A 19,235-nucleotide genomic window follows, 5' to 3' on the forward strand; every position below is an offset into this window, starting at 1 on the left:
ATATTAAAAAAAAAAAAAAAAAAAAAAAAAAAAAAAAAAAAAAAAAACGGAACAGCATTATGTCCGCCAAGTCCGAACCGAATGCGAAATGTCCGCTGAATAGTAATTACAGAATCACCATTACGAATACACTCCCCCACAATAAACGCACGATGCTCACTGCGATACGCCATTGCGACTGCTGAAAAGGCACGTATACCGCTATCGATCTATACCCCCCCCTACCTCCGTATTGCCACCACAACTCACACAGCGCCCTCTCCAAATTTTCGGGAGATCTTCTTTTCGGTGACCCTGTATAATTACAATATGCGGAACATAATTTTCCTTCATTACGGCTCTTCCCACTGGTCTCGTGGCTTAGACTCCACGCCTTTGTTTTTTGTTGTTCAGGGATCGATTCTCGATGGGATATTACTCAAATTGAGTGCATTGTGGTTATCGGGTTCCACCTTAAACCTTATGTCCACCTCTCATATAGCCTCGGTGCTAAAAAAAAAAATACTAAATTTGAATAAACAAAAATGTTTCTTTAATTATTTTTCTGCATTTATTTCGCAATTTGCATAAAATCTTTTTCTAATACTTAGATTTTTAATTACATACCGCATTTACAAGATGTGCTAATTAAATTAAGTACAATATGTGCGTATTGTTTTCCTAAGTACTATTGCTACTACGCGTATATGCAAACTTCAAGGGATTATTTTATGATCTGTTGCTTTCCAATAAAAATATTTTATTGACCATTTCGGTAGGCTATAACAATATTCCGATCCTATCTCCGTATAAAAGAAAGAAAAAGTATACTTTCATAGTTTCACGTTGGTAGATAGATTTTATTTCGTAAACAGTACTTTTTTATATGTAACTTTGTACAGCTTCTTCAATATAAGCACTAAACCGCATTTAACTATTTTTTGTGTACACTTTTTTCTTTATTTAGTTCGCTTTCTTTTTCGTTTACCTGTTATTACTGGCCACAGTCTGGGCTAGAATGCAGGCTGTTATTGAGGAACGTATTGAGGATGAAAATAGCTTCATACCATTTATCGCACAATTGGCTTTTATCCCTCGAATGTTAGGTAAGAGTCAATGGGGATACCCAAGTGCTAAGGATTCCAGTCACGCCTCAGTAATGAGGTGCTCGTTCCCGGCTGTTCCTGTTTTTTTCGGTCAGTTTGTTTCCTTTTTCTAGGACGAGAAATTGTCGTGGTCGAAGCTAAAGGTCTGTCCTGCGCCGTTTTCTCCTGATCATACTGCACACCCACCCACACACACAAACAGACCTATATGCCCAGAACACTGACAAGCGTCCCACATTGATAAGGTTATTTGATGATAGCCCTCAAGGAAAGCGGAATGTCCACGCTTAAAACCCATAAAACAGAGCTGTTTCTTTCCTTTGGAAATTTAGTATTTTAGTACTAGTAGAATCATAAATTACAGCTTCCCCACTACTGTAAAACTTTCTAGAATCATGATTACCAAATTACAGTTTTCTTTAAATGTTAAAGAGGTCGCCTAGAATATTTTATACCATAAGCTTGATTTAAAACTAAAGTTAATATTTGTTTTTTAAAGCTAAGATTTATTAAAATAAATTGTTGGCTAGGTGATTATGGTTCACAGTACCTTGAGTACGTTCAATACGTAGAATAGACAATATATAAAAGTTGAATACCTGAGTTTGGCATTAACATTGTTCCGCAAAATCCTTGCGAAGTAGTCAGTGAAATATACAGGGTGTTTGAAAAGGAATGTACCCTTTTATAAAATGTATTTTCAAGACCAATAATGTGATATTAGAACCGTTTACATACCAAAAGGAAGGTAATTCTAATTTTTTACTTACTTTGCAAAAATATTCCATGTTATGTGCTTCCATTGTGACATGGCAGATATCTAGTCGATAGTCCATTTCCTCCCATGCTCGAATTAACATGTATCTTGTGATACCAGCAAAGGCTTTTGTGATCCGCTCTCACAGCTTCGTCAGAACTCGAGACAATGGTGAGACAAAGACGCAGTCTGAAAAATAAATGAAATGAAATCTTTGAGTTTTACGTCCCACGGTTATGCCGATTAGGCTAAAGGAGACGGTGGTGATGAGTAATGAATGAAATGGTGGAATGAAGAAAGTGGGAGGAAACGGGAGAACCCCGAGGAAACCCACGCGCACGATGTTTGTCCACCACAAAGTTCACTTGGCGGGGGCTGTGATCGAACCCGAGACCCCAAGCACCAGAGGTGAAAGCCCTACCACTGAGCCACCGCGGCCCAAGACGCAGTCTGTGCAAAGCAACATAAAAGTAGTAGCATGGTGTCATATCTGGAGACTCAGGCACAATCTCAACAATGCTTCATCATCAGGATCAATCCGACCTATCCAACGCTGTGGGGGATGTTCATTGAGATGCTCTCTCACGTCATTATGGAAGTGGGGTAGAGCTCCATCCTGTTGGAAAATGAAATCTTGGGAGTCCTCTTCAAGTTGTGGTATCAACAACATCTTGAGCATGTAAAGATACGAATATCTCGTTACAATTCTTTCTGTAAAGAAAAATGGTTCATAAAGCTTCATTCTGCACATGGCAGCAAAGACATTCAACTTTGGAGAATCTCGAACATGATCAATGATGCACCGAAAGTGTTATGAACCCCAGATTCGAACTTATGCGTGTTGACTTGCCCGTTGATGTAGAATCAAAACATGTCTGCATTGAAGGCAGTGCGAAGTTTTTGGTCATCTTCAGTGCGTGTCTGTACACGCAGCAGCTTGTAAGCCATGAGTTTCAAACACTTTCGAAAAATCTCCCAGACTTTTGAAACTCACAGTCCGGTTTCCAAATTGACTTCGTGGGGCTGTGTTAAATGGATTGCCGAACTCTGTCTACTGTCTGCACTAAACACGAAGGACAGTGCGGTGCTTTTGCCTTTGCATAAGTAACCTGTCTCCACGTCAACACTTAATGGAGTTCTTATAAGGTGGATCGACCCCAAACTGTCGCCGAAAGTTGCGTTGAACTGTGATAGCGGACGTTATCTTTGCCTATTCCAAAGCACAAAATGCCTTCTGTTATGTGAGCGCCATCTTGAAAAAAAAATGGTTTTGGGCACTTCAATCAAAACTTGGAGTATCTAATAGTAATCATTGTCACTGATACCTCTCTTCACCCACTGGGTATCTTGAAAAAATTAAAGAATAAGGTACAATCTTTCTTCGGACAACATGGATTCCTCACAAGAATACTTCAGGTCAAAGTAATATGTGCCTATTATTATTATTATTATTATTATTATTATTATTATTATTATTATTATTATTATTATTATTATTATTATTATTATTATTATTATTATTAATAATATTATTATTATTATTATTAATAATAATAATAATATTGAATTGTATAGGTGTTTATTTGTGTATTTGTTAAAGTTAACGAGCCTTTTCACTACTGATGCTACATGTGATGCGGAAATACAGTATAGATTGGAATTCAAACCATCGAAGTGCGTTTAAATGCTTTCTCATCTAGAATCGAACGTGGGATCCTGTGCACTAAGAGCGGGTGCAGTAGTATCGCTTTTTTAAAAAGAGACTTACTTAACTCATTCCTACAATGTTGAATTTCTACTGAACTCAACAGGGACATGAACACAGAAATTTACCATTTATTTTTCATATGATGGTAAAAATTCAACTATTTTATTGATAAAATTTTAAATGATCGTTGTCAATGGATGATATTGCCGATTGTAATTTTAAAGGTTATGGCTAAAACTGCCAATTATAGTGCTTATAAAATAAATCACTTTAAAATACTATAGATAGATAGATAGATAGATAGCTAGATAGATAGATAGATAGATAGATAGATAGATAGATAGATAGATAGATAGATAGATAGATAGATAGATAGATAGATAAATAGATAGATAGATATAGAAATATAGTATTTTCTCAAAATATGAATATACAGATTGGAAAAGAATTCCTGAAGTGAGGATTTCACAGTAAATTATGATGGGAAACTTTTTAAACCATTCAGAAAAGTACAAACAAAGAAAATGCGCATTTCATATCTCATTTACAATACTTTAAGATATTTTAAAATGCCAAAAATATCCGTTTTCTCATTACTTCTGATGTATTCTCACTTTCTGATACACTATACCCAAAATTCACATGGGTGTGTGAAGTTGGCCCCCTCACCTCTTGATAAAGGATTGCGAACACTATCACGAATTAGTGCTTAATTTGTGCCGCAAAATTCAGAATGTGTGCTCCATTAACAACAAAGGAATTCAACAACAAATGGTGGAGGCTAACTTAACTCTAGCTCCCCACTAACTCAAATTGGATTCAAAAGTATTGTAATATTTAGTACTCAATTTGTGTTGATTTGTGGCGCATGTTTTAGAGTTTGTGCTATATCCAGAACGGAGAAAATGAGTGACGATAATTGGGGGGAGTGTAAAGTTAACCCCCCACCAAGTCGGATTCGATTCAAACCTATTGTAATATTTAGTGCTTAATTTGTCCTGATTTCTGGCACATGTTTTATTGTTTGTGCTACACCCAGAACGGGGGAAATGAGTAACGATGATGTGGGGGAGTGTAAAGTTAGCCCCCACCATTGTTGTTGAATTCCTTTTATGTTAGTGGAGCACAAATTCTAAATTATGCGGCAGGAATTAGCACAAATCAAGCACTAAATCGTGATAGAGTTCGCAATCCTTCATCGAGAGGTAGTTGGGGGGGGGGGACTTCACGCACCCAATCCACATTAATAAAACGAAGATTTTGAAAATTTATCAACACAATCAACAAAACTAAATTTACAGCTAACAATGAGTTGTCCTTAATCTACAATTACTCTCAGAGTTGCCAACCGCTGAAAACAAAATTATCGATTTTCATCTTTAAAATAATAGTATATTACAAAAAATTATCGCATATTCATTATGCATTAATAGTTGTAGAAACAAATATAATACTACCAATAATAATAATAATATGTAATAAACTTATCTAGTAATCTTCAGTTTCGAACTCCAGTTCGGCATCCATTTTAAAAAAAAATTCTTATTAACACTACTCTGAACAACAACAATATTTCCACTCCTTCTCAAATGTAAATGAATTTAAGGAATGAGTGTAGGGTTGCTATTTGCCAATTCTCAAATCTTTATTGATTTATTTTTGCGGGAATAGTTGTTAAAAACCTCAGTGTGAGTATAATTATTTAATGTACATCTGTAGTTTATATGGACATTCAAAAACTGCCAAAAAAAATGTGGATACAAGGACATTATCTTTATTAAGGCCGAGCTCCTCCGTGGCTAAGCGGTTAGTGTATGCGCCTTTGGCATGGGAGACCCGGGTTCGATTTCCGGTGGGAGCTCATGTGGTTCGGATGGGAATGCGGAGTAGGATCGACACTGCGTACGATCGAAACTGCGTAGGATCAAAAAATTCAGCTCAAAACCTGTTTCGATCCTACGCAGTGTCGATCGTATGCAGTGTCGATCCTACACAGTTTCGACCGTACGCAGTTTCGATTCTACGCAGTTTTGGTCCTACGCAGCTGTCCTGAAATAATTTAAGTTTTAATCATGCGCTCAAAAAATATATTTTTTTCTCTCTCTTTAATTTGTTTAACCTGTGCAGCTATAAATTAGGGTTATATTCATGGACTCCACACGACCTAAACTGCGTAGGTTCGAAACTGCGTAGGTCGAAACTGCGTAGGATCCATACTGCATACGATCAAAACTGCGTAGAATCGAAACTGCGTACGGTCGAAACTGCGTACGATCGAAACTGCGTAGAATCGAAACTGCGTAGAATCCACACTGCAGGTAGGATGGACAAGTTACAGGCGTATGGATTGAGATTCAATTATGATTTGTAATGATGACTATGTCAGAAGTGTAATACTAACTTTGAAACAGCTTCGACGGAATATAATGTAAAATAGTTATGTAATATGAATAATTTAAAGTAATGAAGAATATGATGTATGATGAATATTGAAGGATAAGAATAATAATAATGTTTAACGAATATTTCGATTGTAAAGATATTATTTCGTAAAGGCTGTCAGAAAGTTAGAGAAATAAAAGTCAGATAAAGACTCATATGCTGTTCTGTGTGTACTTGTCTGCGTAATATGAATGAAAATTTATATGATTTTATGTACAGCTTAACGACCTAATCACCAGTTATTCATATGTATGCCAACAACGTTACAATATTGTACTTCGCTTTGGGAGTTTCTCATTTGTACGCTGAACCTCAAATCGATTTATAATTGGAACACGTACCCATGGGAGTAGGAGCATTTCAATGTATTCCGTTACATTTCACAAAAATATTTTTAACCGTAAAAGATTCGAAATTAAACTACTATTCAAATAGAGAATAAAATTACGAAAGTTTACAATTATTACTGGAAATCAATGCTGTCATCCATTTTGAACATTTTAAAAGAACAGTTTCTAATCTATATATATAAAAGAGAACGTACAAATCCTTTGTCCGCTCATCACGCTAATACGGCTGAACCAATTTCTTTTATTTTTGGGGGGTTATTAGGATTTGGACCCTAGATGGTTTTTATCATATCACTTTAATTTTCAATTACCAGTGTCTTGAGATAATTGACCATTCAGGTGTCCATTACGTACAAATCCTTTGTTAGTTCATCATAGGTATAAAAATAAACGTATTTATATGCAACCCGCATGACCGTGTCACTCGGCGGGTTAACATAAATGACAGGCGTTATAATGGTTTTTATCATATCACTTGAAAGCGAAAAAGTAAAAATTATCTAAGTAACAAAGTTTATTGCGTTCGGGGGTGACCGCAGCGAAGCGGGGCGGGTTAACATAAATGACAGGCGATATAATGTTGACATTTACTGCAATCTTCTATGGTTTTTATCATATCACTTGAAAGCGAAAAAGTAAAAATTATCTAAGTAACAAAGTTTATTGCGTTCCGGGGTGACCGCAGCGAAGCGGGGTGAACGCTGCTAGTCTTATATATAAAAGAGAACGCACAAATCCTTTGTTCCCTCATCACGCTAATACGGCTGAACCAATTTCTTTCATTTTTGGGGGGTTATTAGGATTTGGACCCTAGATGGTTTTTATCATATCACTTTAATTTTTAATTACCAGTGTCTTGAGATAATTGACCATTCAAGTGTCCATAACGTACAAATCCTTTGTTAGTTCATCATAGGTAAAAATAAACGTATTTATATGCAACCCGCATGACCGTGTCACTCGGCGGGTTAACATAAATGACAGGCGATATAATGTTAACATTTACTGCAATCTACTATGGTTTTTATCATATCACTTGAAAGCGAAAAAGTAAAAATTATCTAAGTAACAACGTTTATTGCGTTCCGGGGTGACCGCAGCGAAGCGGGGCGGGTTAACATAAATGACAGGCGATATAATGTTAACATTTACTGCAATCTTCTATGGTTTTTATCATATCACTTGAAAGCGAAAAAGTAAAAAATATCTAAGTAACAAAGTTTATTGCGTTCCGGGGTGACCGCAGCGAAGCGGGGTGAACGCTGCTAGTGTATTGAAATTTCATTTCTTATGAATAGTTTTAAACGTTGTAAATAGTTGTAAAGAACCTGGAGAAAATTCATCAAAATCCTCCTACAATGGGGAAGCCGTGTTAGACATGGAGTCAGTGGATGCAGATGGTGGCATTGGAAAAGTCCGGGTCTCCCGAGCACAGTGGTGATATCAGAAACCGGGCCCCAGCCATGAGGCTCCAGAAAAATGGGGCCCCGAAGTTTTGGGCGCGGGTTCTTTCTATACGCCTATTAAACATGGAATTGTATGTGGGTGGTGAAGTTGGAAATGTTCGGGTCGTCTGAGCACAGTGTTAACGTCAGAAATTGGGCCCTTGTCTCAAAGGTCCAAAAATGGTGTCCGGAAATTTTGAGCTTGGCTTCATTATATTTTTCTTTTAAGCATGGAGTTATTGGATACATATTGTGGTGTTGGAAAGCTCCGGAACCTGAGACTCCAGAAATGAGATCCCAAAAGTTTGGGTTCAGGTCTCTTTTATTTGCCTATTTAACATGGTGTTGTACTATAGTGTTAGCGTTTGAAAGGTCGGGGTTGATTAACGAAAGCGGTAATGTCAGAAATTGGGCCCTGGCCTCGAAGCTCCAGAAAATGTGGTTCCGAAATGTTGGGCTCGAGTCTCTATTTCTCGTTTAAGCGTGGAGTTGTTGCATACAGATGGTGACGTTGGAAAGATCCGATTCCCCTCAGTACAGTGGTGGTCAGGAACCGGGCCCCCACCATGGGGTCCCAGAAATGGAGTTCCAATGTTTTGGGCATGAGCCCCTTCTATACGCCTATTGAACATGAATTGTTGTACGGTGAAAAACTTGTATCTTCCTTTTTAAAAAAAAAAAAAAAACTTGTATCTTCCTTATAATTATTAGATAATAATCTCAGCTCCTAAACATGTATAAAAGATACCGAAGTTATATTTCAGCAAAAAACAATTACCATAAAACATCTTTTTGCATGTATAATCACTGAAATGTATTATGCTTTGCTTCCCTCCCAAATAAATAAATAAATAAATAAACGATTACAGTCGATAAGCGTAAATCTGGCAGAACCTATTTTCCGAAATCCAAAACAAATCACGCAGATTGTTTATTGCTTGTTCGAGATTGTCCACATTACATTTTCGGTCGCGATTGTCCACATCACATTTTTGGTTTTTTATTGTTTGTAATTAACTATACCATAACAGAAATTCCCGCTACGAACAAATTACACGTTAGGTATACGCCTATGTGTCTCGTCTCGAGGACTTCTGGGCCGCGGTGGCTTAGTGGCAGAGGGTTCACACATGATGCGGGGCCCTGGTTCTATACCAACTTGCTCAAAGTGGGGTTTGTGGTGAACAAACACCGTGTGTGAGGGTTTTCTCGGATTTTCCCTTTCCCACAACTCTTTCATTTCACCACTCCATTTATTCTCATCATCTGCGTCTCCTTTAGTCTACCCAGGATGACAGTCGGACATAAAACTTAAAGATTGCATTTTCACATTTGGAGACTCTGTATCTGTGTTCCTTGAGTGCCCCAAATGCTAAATAACAATGGGTTGGAAGGCCCATGAAGTTTAGTACCTGGTACACCCATTATCTCAACTTGCCCAAAAAGTTCAGGGCTCACGTTAAGTTAACGCCCCAAAAATTTGGTTTTCACACCTTATTAACTATATTGGCCCAAAAGATGAAATTTTTTAGCTCGTCGATCTTTATCTCGACTAGCCCAGAAAGTCTCTGGGCTCTGGTGAAGTTAGCCCCCAAATTTTCGGCGCCTATATCACATTAACTATGGGAGAACGAAAGCTGAAATTTGGTAGCCCATCCAGCCCGTAGACAGTACTATGTAGGCCATTCATTCTCTGGACCAGCCCAGAAACTTGGGGGGGGGCTCACGTTAAATTAGAGCCCGAAATCTTTGGCGCGCATATCTCATTAACCCTTTTGGGACAAAATCGATTTTGGGGTTTTCGTAGACTTTCAGTTAATGATTTATTGCCCAAACACTGTTAGCCCGATTGATATCGTTTACATCTTGTATTTTAGAAGAGGGAAATGGCTATTTTTTGGTGTAAGTTAGATTGCAGTGTTGCTAACGGGAGGGATTATTGAAAAAATGTAGGAGTGAAACTTTTTAAAAAAATTCCCTAGCCGAATTTCATGATTTTTTCTAGCTGGCAACACCGAAGTCACATGGGTTCAAGTCACCTAAAAAGAATTTTCTGGTATGTTGACAAGGAACAGTAAAAACCTGAAGTCGCTAGCTGCCATACAAAGAGAGAAAGAAAAAAACTCTCTCATAATACACATGGAATTTTGGCACTTCTTACGCGTCAGAAGCAAAAATCAGCATACATGGTGGTTCACCGGCTTCCCTAATTATCCAATCGTGCTCCTCTATGGTGCGTTTTGTAGGCCAAGAATGATTCCAGACAGTTGTACGTTGGTTTGAATATAGCCAAGGACTCTGAAATAATAGGGGGAAAGGATAAATTTCCCAAATTTTTCACAAACAATTACAATTAACATTAAATTACAATTTTAAAAAGTTTTAATCATTTGTTTTAAATATTTTGTTTTAAACAAAGCAATCCTGGAAGTTATTAAATTTGAGACGAAGCCCAAACTAGCAAAAACTTGAACTAATTACATGAACCTTCGATTGTGCCACCTGCAAAGTCTATAAAAGAAGTGACAATTCACAGGAACTAGGTAACTAAGAAAATGTTAAGCTAAGTCAATTGAACTTAACGGCAATCTTCTGAACAAGGAATTTGCCAACTTGATCAGAAGTAGTGGATTTTGGGGGAGGCTTCTCCTTTCTCCCTGCTGAGACAAGACTTAGGTTTTTTGGCCCTCCTGAATAAGTCATAGTCCCCCAAGAAAAACTTCCTGGGTACATCCCTGTATGATTATTTAATTATATTTGTCACTATTTTATTTGTCAGTTTCGTTTCTATGCAGTTTGGATCGTACACAGTTTCAATCGTACGCAGTTTCGACTGTACGCAGTTTTGATTCTACGCAGTTTCGATCGTACGCAGTTTCGATCGTACGCAGTTTCGAACGTACGCAGTTTCGAAGCTACGCAGTTTCGGTCGTATACAGTTTTGATCCTACTCCGGTTTTTCCCTATATAACTTCAAAAAAATACTATTACTTAATATTCTGTGATTATAAAATAATTGTTTTTTTATTGTTCTATCATATGACCTTATCTGTTTTCGATCCTACGCCGGTTTTAGTTTCGATCGTACGCAGTTTCGATCGTACTCAGTGTCGATCCTACGCATGTAACCCGTTCGGATTCCACGTTAATCAATAGGTCCACGTCTCATATAGCCTCGCTGCTGAAAGGGACGTTAAACTCAACTCAACTCAACTCAACTTTATTAAGGCCTACATTATTGTATAGTTGGCAAGCCTGATTGTTTTTAATATTTGTACAGCTCATTATAAATGTCACGACCTATTACTTTCAAACTACAGGGTGGCCCAAAAGTAGTTATTTACCCCTGAATTGATGAAGTATAACATTCTAGCTTATGGGTTTATTTGCCTCGGCTGTTCCGGGCTTAAAGTATAAGTAAAAGACATTAAGAATAAATAATAAAGAAGGTAGGTCTACCTGTTTGATAGCAATAAGAAATGATATGAATTAATTCACAATGAGCTGATCAGTACGGGACTATATACCTACTTTTGGGCCACCCTGTATAGGCCTAAATGAAACTAGTGGTGCAATACAACAAAATGTGTAAATACGTGATTTCAAAACTCAGTTCAAACGTCCATGTTTTTTTTTTTTAAAAAAGGACTAGAACCTTCGATGGGTTTGTCCTCGTTATCATCACCCTAACAGTTCAAATCGCTCGACTATACCCTAGTGGAACCACTAGACCAACAGGGAAGGGTTTTATATAGATGTGAAATATTTTTGTCTGTTTTTGTCCTCATGTAAACGGAGGTAACTAAGGAGAGGATCCACTATCAAAGTGAACTCCGTGAGGTTTGAATCATGCAGGATCAACCCTCACAATATATCCCGTGCATCATCACAATATCTCACCTCCAAGAAATCTGAATTATAGAACCATAACCATAACCATCTACCCTGACGGGTGTGAAATATTACCACAAGCTTGTATATATGATAATTTAAATAAAGTATTGGTGCAAAATTCAAATAATAAAACAAAACGTATGTTGAAGTAATTTCCCATATGATTTAACTAAAATGAAATAATTTACAATTTAAAGAGAAAGAGCTTCCAATAAACAAACATATTGAACGTTAATTTTATTATAAGATAGTTATTTTCTTCAACCTCCGCAAAACTGTAGCAAGAGAACCACATGAGATGAGAAAATGAGTAGAAAATAAAACTGTTCATTGGAAGTCGCTCATTCTCCACGCCGATAGACAGACTCTGTCATTTATTCGTTGTGAAGTAGCAAGCTTTCAAATATGTTTTAGTGGAAACGAAACTCCCGTGAAGCGTAATTAAATTTCATCAAGCACTGATATTTAAATTTCACAGAACTCAGCAGATAATTCAAAAATCGTAATACACGAGGTCCTATCAAAAAGTTTCGAGACTACTTTTATAACAAGCTAACAGATGGCAGCACAAGGCTACACGCACAGATACAGGGAGCACCGACCTCCAAAAGTCAGTGTGCTAAGGTATATCGTCCTGCGTACTGTTAAATGTTTCATGGGTTACTGCTCCTAAATGTTATTTATGCAGTTTTATCTACTTTTAATGTTAGGCTTATTTTTTAGGCCTAACAACACCTAAACCTTATCCCATATAAATAATATGTACCAAATAATTTTAATACCCATTAACAAATACTAGAGTGCGCTTTAATACCTCCTACATGAACTGATATAAATCACAATGCATATATAAATTTTAAATATAAGAACCAATACATATTATAATGCTGCAAAATCTATCAAAAACACCATATAATATAGAATAGTCTATATAATTGTTTTTCTTCTTTTAACAATAAAATTTTATATTGTTATGAGCTGGCACCTATTACTGCAATATATTCCAACATCTTCCCCCGGTCTTCTCAAAATAACATAAGCCATTTAATTCTTCCTTGGACGAAATCGAAAGTCAACCTTTTCACTACTTCTCTTCTTATTTAGCAATCACCTTACCATGCTAATAATTCTGAGTACGAAGCCTTATCAGAGTACTAAGCTCCTTCTAACTTCTGTGCACACAGCTTCTCTTGAACACTAAGTTCCTTCTAAACTTCTGAGCATCTAACTCCTATTGAGCACTAAACTCCCTTAAAACAAGTGAGCACTAAGCTCCCTTAAAATTGAGCACTAAGCTCCTTTGAAGCACTGAGCTTCCAGCTCCTTTTGAGCACTAAGCTCCCTTAAAAGAACTGAGCACTAAGCTCCTCTGAAGCACTGAGCTTCCTCTATCTTCTGAGCATCCAGCTCCTTTTGAGCACTAAGCTCCCTTAAAGCAACTGAGCACTAAGCTCCGTTTTTTTTTTTAGCACTAAGCTTCCTTTGAATGTCTGAGCACACAGCTCTTTTAATCATCTGAACACACAGCTTCTTTTTAAACACCTAGCTCTCATTTTTTCTAAGCACAAAGCTTCGATATCTACACATGCTTCGGATATCATCTTTCTCCTTATGCATCTGGTCGATCTGAACTTTACTTCTGCAGTTAAACTTATTTGCTTTATCAAACTTTATAGCAATTCTCGTGAGCCGATTCCCGAAAGTTATAAGAATGAAATAGGTCCGTCTCAAGCAGGACTGCGCCAATGTTAACATGTCAAAAATTTCATGGATTACTGCTCCTAAATGTTATTTATGCAGTTTTATCTACTTTTAATGTTAGGCTTATTTTTTTAGGCCTAACAACACCTAAACTTTATCCCATATAAATAATATGTACCAAATAATTTTAACACTAATTAACAAATACCAGAGTGCGCTTTAATACCTCCTACATGAACTGAGATAAATTACAATGCATATAAATTTTAAATATAAGAACCAATACATATTATAATGCTGCAAAATCTATCAAAAACACAATATAATATAGAATAGTCTATATAATTGTTTGTCTTCTTTTAGTAATAAAATTTTATACTGTCATGAGCTGGCACCTATTACTGCAATATATTCCAACACGTACATCAGGAGCTGTGCAGGTGGTACTCAGGCCCGTAGCCAGCCCAAACACTTAGGGGGGGGGGCACGGCTGAAGTTAGGGGGGCCCGATCCAACCATATGATAGTTCATCACCATATTATAGTTCTTTTGCAAGCCTACTGTAAAATTTTTAGGGAGCCAGCCAAAATTTAGAGGGGGGCGGCCCCCCCTAGACCCCCCTGGATATGGGCCTGGTGGTACTATTCTGAATATGTGCGTTACAACGTCTGCGATTTCATCATGAACAGCAAGTTAGGACAACGAGCAAACGTGAAAATCTGTGTGAAACTGAGCAAATCCGCAGAATTTCTTCCGACGAAGAAGGCAAAAGGCAGATTCCCGGGGTCACCATCTCACAAAAGCATGTACGAATACACAGACACGATGATGAACGAGTGCACATAATGTAACATATGAAAAAAAGTCATTTACGCACACACCCTTATTAATTACAGTAAATGAATTACAATACTGTATTATTTAATATAAATATATTAGGTACTATTCTATGTGAGTAAGTACAGTTTTATGTCTTGAGATGTACTTCCAAGAACAAGAACTAATCACCTTTCGAAACTCCAGGGAGCGGCAACTGCCCCCTTGTCCCGGGCGCCTATAATGCGATCTTAAAATGTTTCTCTCATTTTTTTCATCCCACAGTTACACCGTATAGACTAAATGAAACGATAAGGGTGAATTAAATAGTGGGATGAAGAAAACGGACGGAAACGGAAAAACGCCGAGAAAAACTAATAACATGTATTTGTCCCTCACAAAACCCACTTGGCGCGAGTTAGTCGTCTACCACCGTAATTTTCAACACTTGACCGCCCTCGTCAGGTACAACGATAAGTCCTTATCAGCAGTTGTGCACACAGTCAAGTTCCCGCCGTAAACCTTAGTCATTCGATGATTAATAAATTGCTTCTGTATTATGCTATTCCTCACTGAGTAATCAAATCACATTATGTAGTTCACACTAGGCGGGCGCTTCGATTGTACTCCATAAATTCTCAAGCAGGCTATTCCACAATGATTGAACGTAACGTGTGGAGAGAGGTGATTTCCAATCAATAAATTTGTCTTACTTCCGTTTCGGAATTCACTTGATTCTCTTCTGGTTAACGAAGGCTGAAGAAATATATGTCGTATATAACAAATTTTACAATATTGTCTAAATACAAAGCACATCCCAGTCATGGGAGCCCGAAGAAGGGGTGGGGAGTTTGGGCTGTCCTTGCTAACGAAAACAACTAAAATTTCTTAATAGTTTCTTAATACAAATAAAAACTCTCAAATGCAACATAGCAACCAAGGAGATGCCCCCTTACAAAATTTTCTTCTCTTGCTCATGATACCAGTCGATAGCTATTGAACTGAAGAAAGTGATATAGGTGACTGCAAAATCTTAAAGAGCAGTTTTCGAGAAAATCGGCAAAAGCTATTTTCGAAAACTTACAATTAGACACTGTACGATCTAAGCAATATTGATCTTAATGTCATTAAGTGCCTCTGCTATTTCCGTTTATCTTAAACCACTGATTCATATGAGGAAGTAATTTTCTCTCTCCTTTGAAATAAATTGGATATTTAATGGTATTTCGCTTACTTCTGCTTTCTCAATGTAAATGTTCTCAGCTTTGTCAGAAACGAAATTAGTTTATATTTGAACATAATATTACTTAAATTTGATTTATAAATATTAATATGATACTATATTACAAAATATAACTTTTTTCAATGTACGAGACTTAAATATAACAGTATAGTCGAGGTCATAAGCATATCATTTCATTTTAACCCGAGAAAGTCCATGCTAAGTTTACCCTTAAAAGGTCCAAGGAGTGCCTCTGAGACTCCCTGCTGCATATACAAGCTACCTGAACCCATCGCGATCATTTGTATTTTCCGTCATTAATAGGAAAGGCTAGTCACTACTTTGCTATGAAATCATTTGTCAATGGTAATACAAGATGAACAGTATCAAATAATTAGAAAAGTACATACTTCAATAGGAGCCTCAGATGCACCCCTTGGGCCTTTACGTCAGTATAAAAAATAACCCTATTTTTTCTGAGGTAAAGTAAAAAAACAGCTTCAGAGGGTGTATTTCGGATAGGAGAATTCTAGAATGGAGGACAGGGCACGAAATACCTATTAAGAATAATGGCATTAAAAGTTGACCAGGGTTCCTCCGAGGCACCCTTTGGACTGTCTCGGGTTAAAGAGCAAAGAAGAATGCTTCTTAACATAAATGAAGGAGCTCAAAAACCTAAGTCCCTTCGTAGTACATCGTGCAAATTGTTTACCAGGTCATATCAGGAAACAATATTAGAATTATATCGTCATATTATTACAGCTACTGTCTATTGAAACAGTCTTAAATTATACCACATGATTGTAATTTTATATGAATCTAATTTTAAGTAAGTTAATGTGTGTGTACCCAGCTAACTTTAAATGAGCAAATATATGGAGTCAATTGTAAATGGCCCCGTGTAGCGTAGTCCCTTCGATGCGAGCGGTCCCGGGTTCGATTCCCGGTGGGGTCACTCGGTCGAAAATGTGTAAAAAAACGCTTTTTCGGGCCAGTCACCCTGAGTGAGGTTTTACTGAGTTTTTCTCATTCACACCAGGCAAATGCCGGGGTGGTACCTAACTTATAGGTCCCAGGCCGCTTCCTTCCTTCCCCCATTCTTTCTTCCTTTCGTTTCCCCGGATTGTGTGCTCGCCGAGGGACGTCATGCCTCAAAAACGTGAAGGGCTGATGACCTTAGATGCCGAAAGCCCCGAAATCTAAACCCTAACCTAATCTCAATTTTAAATGGGCGAATATATGTATGATCAATCTAATCTTCAATGGGCTAGTATATAGACTCATCTAACTTTGAATGGACGAGTATGAACGAATTTAATTTTAAATAAGCGAGTATACAGATCCATTTTGAATGGGCGAGAATGTGAACCAATCTAATCTCGAACAGGTAAGCATATAGACCAATCTAATTTTAAACAGGCAAGTATGCGGACCAATCCAGTTTTGAATGAGCGAATACCGGTATGTGAATCCATCTCATTTTTAATGGATGACAATGTGGACCTATCTAATTCTGAATGGGCGATGATTGGATCAATCTAATTTTCAAAGGGCGTATATGGACCAATCTAATTTCGAATGAGTATGTAAGTGGACCAATCCAAGTTTGAGTAGTACATGGGCCACCAAGACCGCCCATGTCTGAAACTAATGTAAATTCATAAAATATTTTAATAAAGGCGCGAACCACTGCACTAAGCTTTCTTGTTCCAATTCCTTAAAATAAATCATGTTGTGCTGTAGTTATTAATGAAACTTTTTTTTATGAAATACAAAAAATTCTAGGATTTTTACTAAAGCTTCATCAAAAGAAAACTCATTCCCAAAAGTAAACGACTCCTTGCTGACTTGCAAATTTAAAAAAAAAAAAAATAACTTACGCCATATGTTAGTGTTATTAATTGAATATTTGTTTATAAAATAACAAATTCACATAAGTGGAACTTTACAAAATTGCCAAAAAGAAAAAAACTAACCCTAAAAGTAAACTACCGCTTGTGAATATATTCATGGATTTATACAACATTATAAGAATAATAATGAAATATTTATTTATAAAATCGACCAAAATCGACTGAGTCGCTTTTCAGAAAGCAGTCTGAAATAATCTGAAAAGAGACTCGTCCCTAAGTAATATCCTTTGTGACTTTCTTCGTAAGAATAATTTACACAATATTATAGAGTTATTAATGAAATATTTAGGGATTTAGGATTAGATTTCTGTGCTATCGGCATCTAAGGCCATTTAGCCCGTCACGTACATGAGGAATGACGTCCGTCGGTGAGCACACTATCCGGAAAAAGAGAAGGAAGAAAGGATTGGGGAAGGAAGGAAGCGGCCTGGAACCTGTAAGTTAGGTACAGCCCACGCATTTGACTGGTGTAAATGAGGAAAACAGAAAAACCTCATTCAGGGTGGCTGACCTGAAAAAGAGTTTTTACACTTTTACGACCGAGTGCTCTCACCGGAACCACTCCCGGGACCACTCGCATCCAAGGCGAGAGCGTTAACGACTACGCTACGCGGACTGACTAATGAAATAGTTATTTGTGAAATATGAACAAAGTGGCATGATTCGTTTTTCAGAAAATCGTCCGAAAAATACATCCTCAAGAATAAACTACCCCTCGTAGTTTTTAAGAGCAAATGAATTACCTCATATTGTCAGGTTATTAATGAAATATTTAATTCTGAAATATGAACAAAATCGCTAGTCGTTTTCGAAAAAAAAAAAGTCCGAAAGGGACACATCCCCAAGAATAAATTATCCCTTGTAGATTTGTTCAGGACAAATGGGTTATTCCAAATTGTTAGGTTAAAATCAGGGGCGTCATTTAGGGGGGGCAGGGAGTGGCATTTGCCCCCCCCCCCCTGAGTTTGAGATGTATATAGATTTTATCAATAGAATAGTAGTAAATCAGTGAAAAACGCGAAAATTCACTAATATCAAGGGGTCTTGCCCCCCCCCCCAAGCAAAATCTGAAATGACGCTCATGGTTAAAATCGTATGAGGTTTTTGAGAAATAATTCCGAAAAACTCATCTCAAACTACTTCTCGTATATTTTTTCAGAGGAAATGATATAAGCAGGGCAGTTTATCAGAGCTATTGTCTTTTCCATAGCATTACTGGTAAATAAAATTATGAAGCTGTTTATCGTAAGTACAATTTAAACTGCTTGTGCCTTATACGTAGTATAACTAGTAGAGTACAAAAATATACATTTGGCAATTTAGATGTTTACAGAATTCGGGGAACGACAATCAAATATCAGGGCACGGATCGAATTACAATAGTTTACTCGATCATTTTCTGCTACTTCCATATCCAATGCACTTATCAGTAGAATAAATTACAGGAAAATATCTTAAATGTAATCCTAAGTCTCGATCACGTTGAATTATTAGACCTATATATGTAAATCGTCGATTGTAAATCGGTATTAAATAATATTTCCGTCTTAAACAAATATCAAAGTTCAGTACATCAGACAAAAGTATTTTCGAATGTAAAGACAATTAAGATTAGACATGCAACATGTCAAGTGCGCCAGCATTAATTTTCGACTTATTGTTATTGGTTTCTAAAATTGTATTACTTGGATATTAAAATAAAATATAGTAAGAAGTACCCTAGAATAATTCAAAAGGGCACAGATATAGGTCTACTTTTTAGTACACTTCATCAATACGTAATTAAATTAAAATAAATGTTTTTTAGGTGCATGTACGTACAGTACATTGGATAAAGTTGAAAATTTTCCTTTGCTCGCCCATCTCCGGATCTTAACGTAATTAAACATTTGTTGTCTTTTC

The 19,235-nt window shown here is 36.9% G+C and overlaps 1 long non-coding RNA gene across 2 annotated transcripts in view; it reads right to left on the reverse strand.

Annotated features, from left to right (window-relative positions):
• Positions 1-19,235, reverse strand: part of LOC145665789 (uncharacterized) — a 131,549-nt gene that overhangs the window by 89,086 nt on the left and 23,228 nt on the right. For both annotated transcript variants that reach the window (XR_014127650.1, XR_014127649.1), the window contains exon 2: positions 1,856-2,031. This is a non-coding gene — a long non-coding RNA (uncharacterized LOC145665789). The remainder of the gene's footprint in view (positions 1-1,855; positions 2,032-19,235) is intronic.

This window comes from Thermobia domestica, chromosome 12, assembly GCF_964235325.1.
Source record: "Thermobia domestica chromosome 12, izTheDome1.hap1.1, whole genome shotgun sequence".
Taxonomy (NCBI): Eukaryota; Metazoa; Arthropoda; class Insecta; order Zygentoma; family Lepismatidae; genus Thermobia; species Thermobia domestica.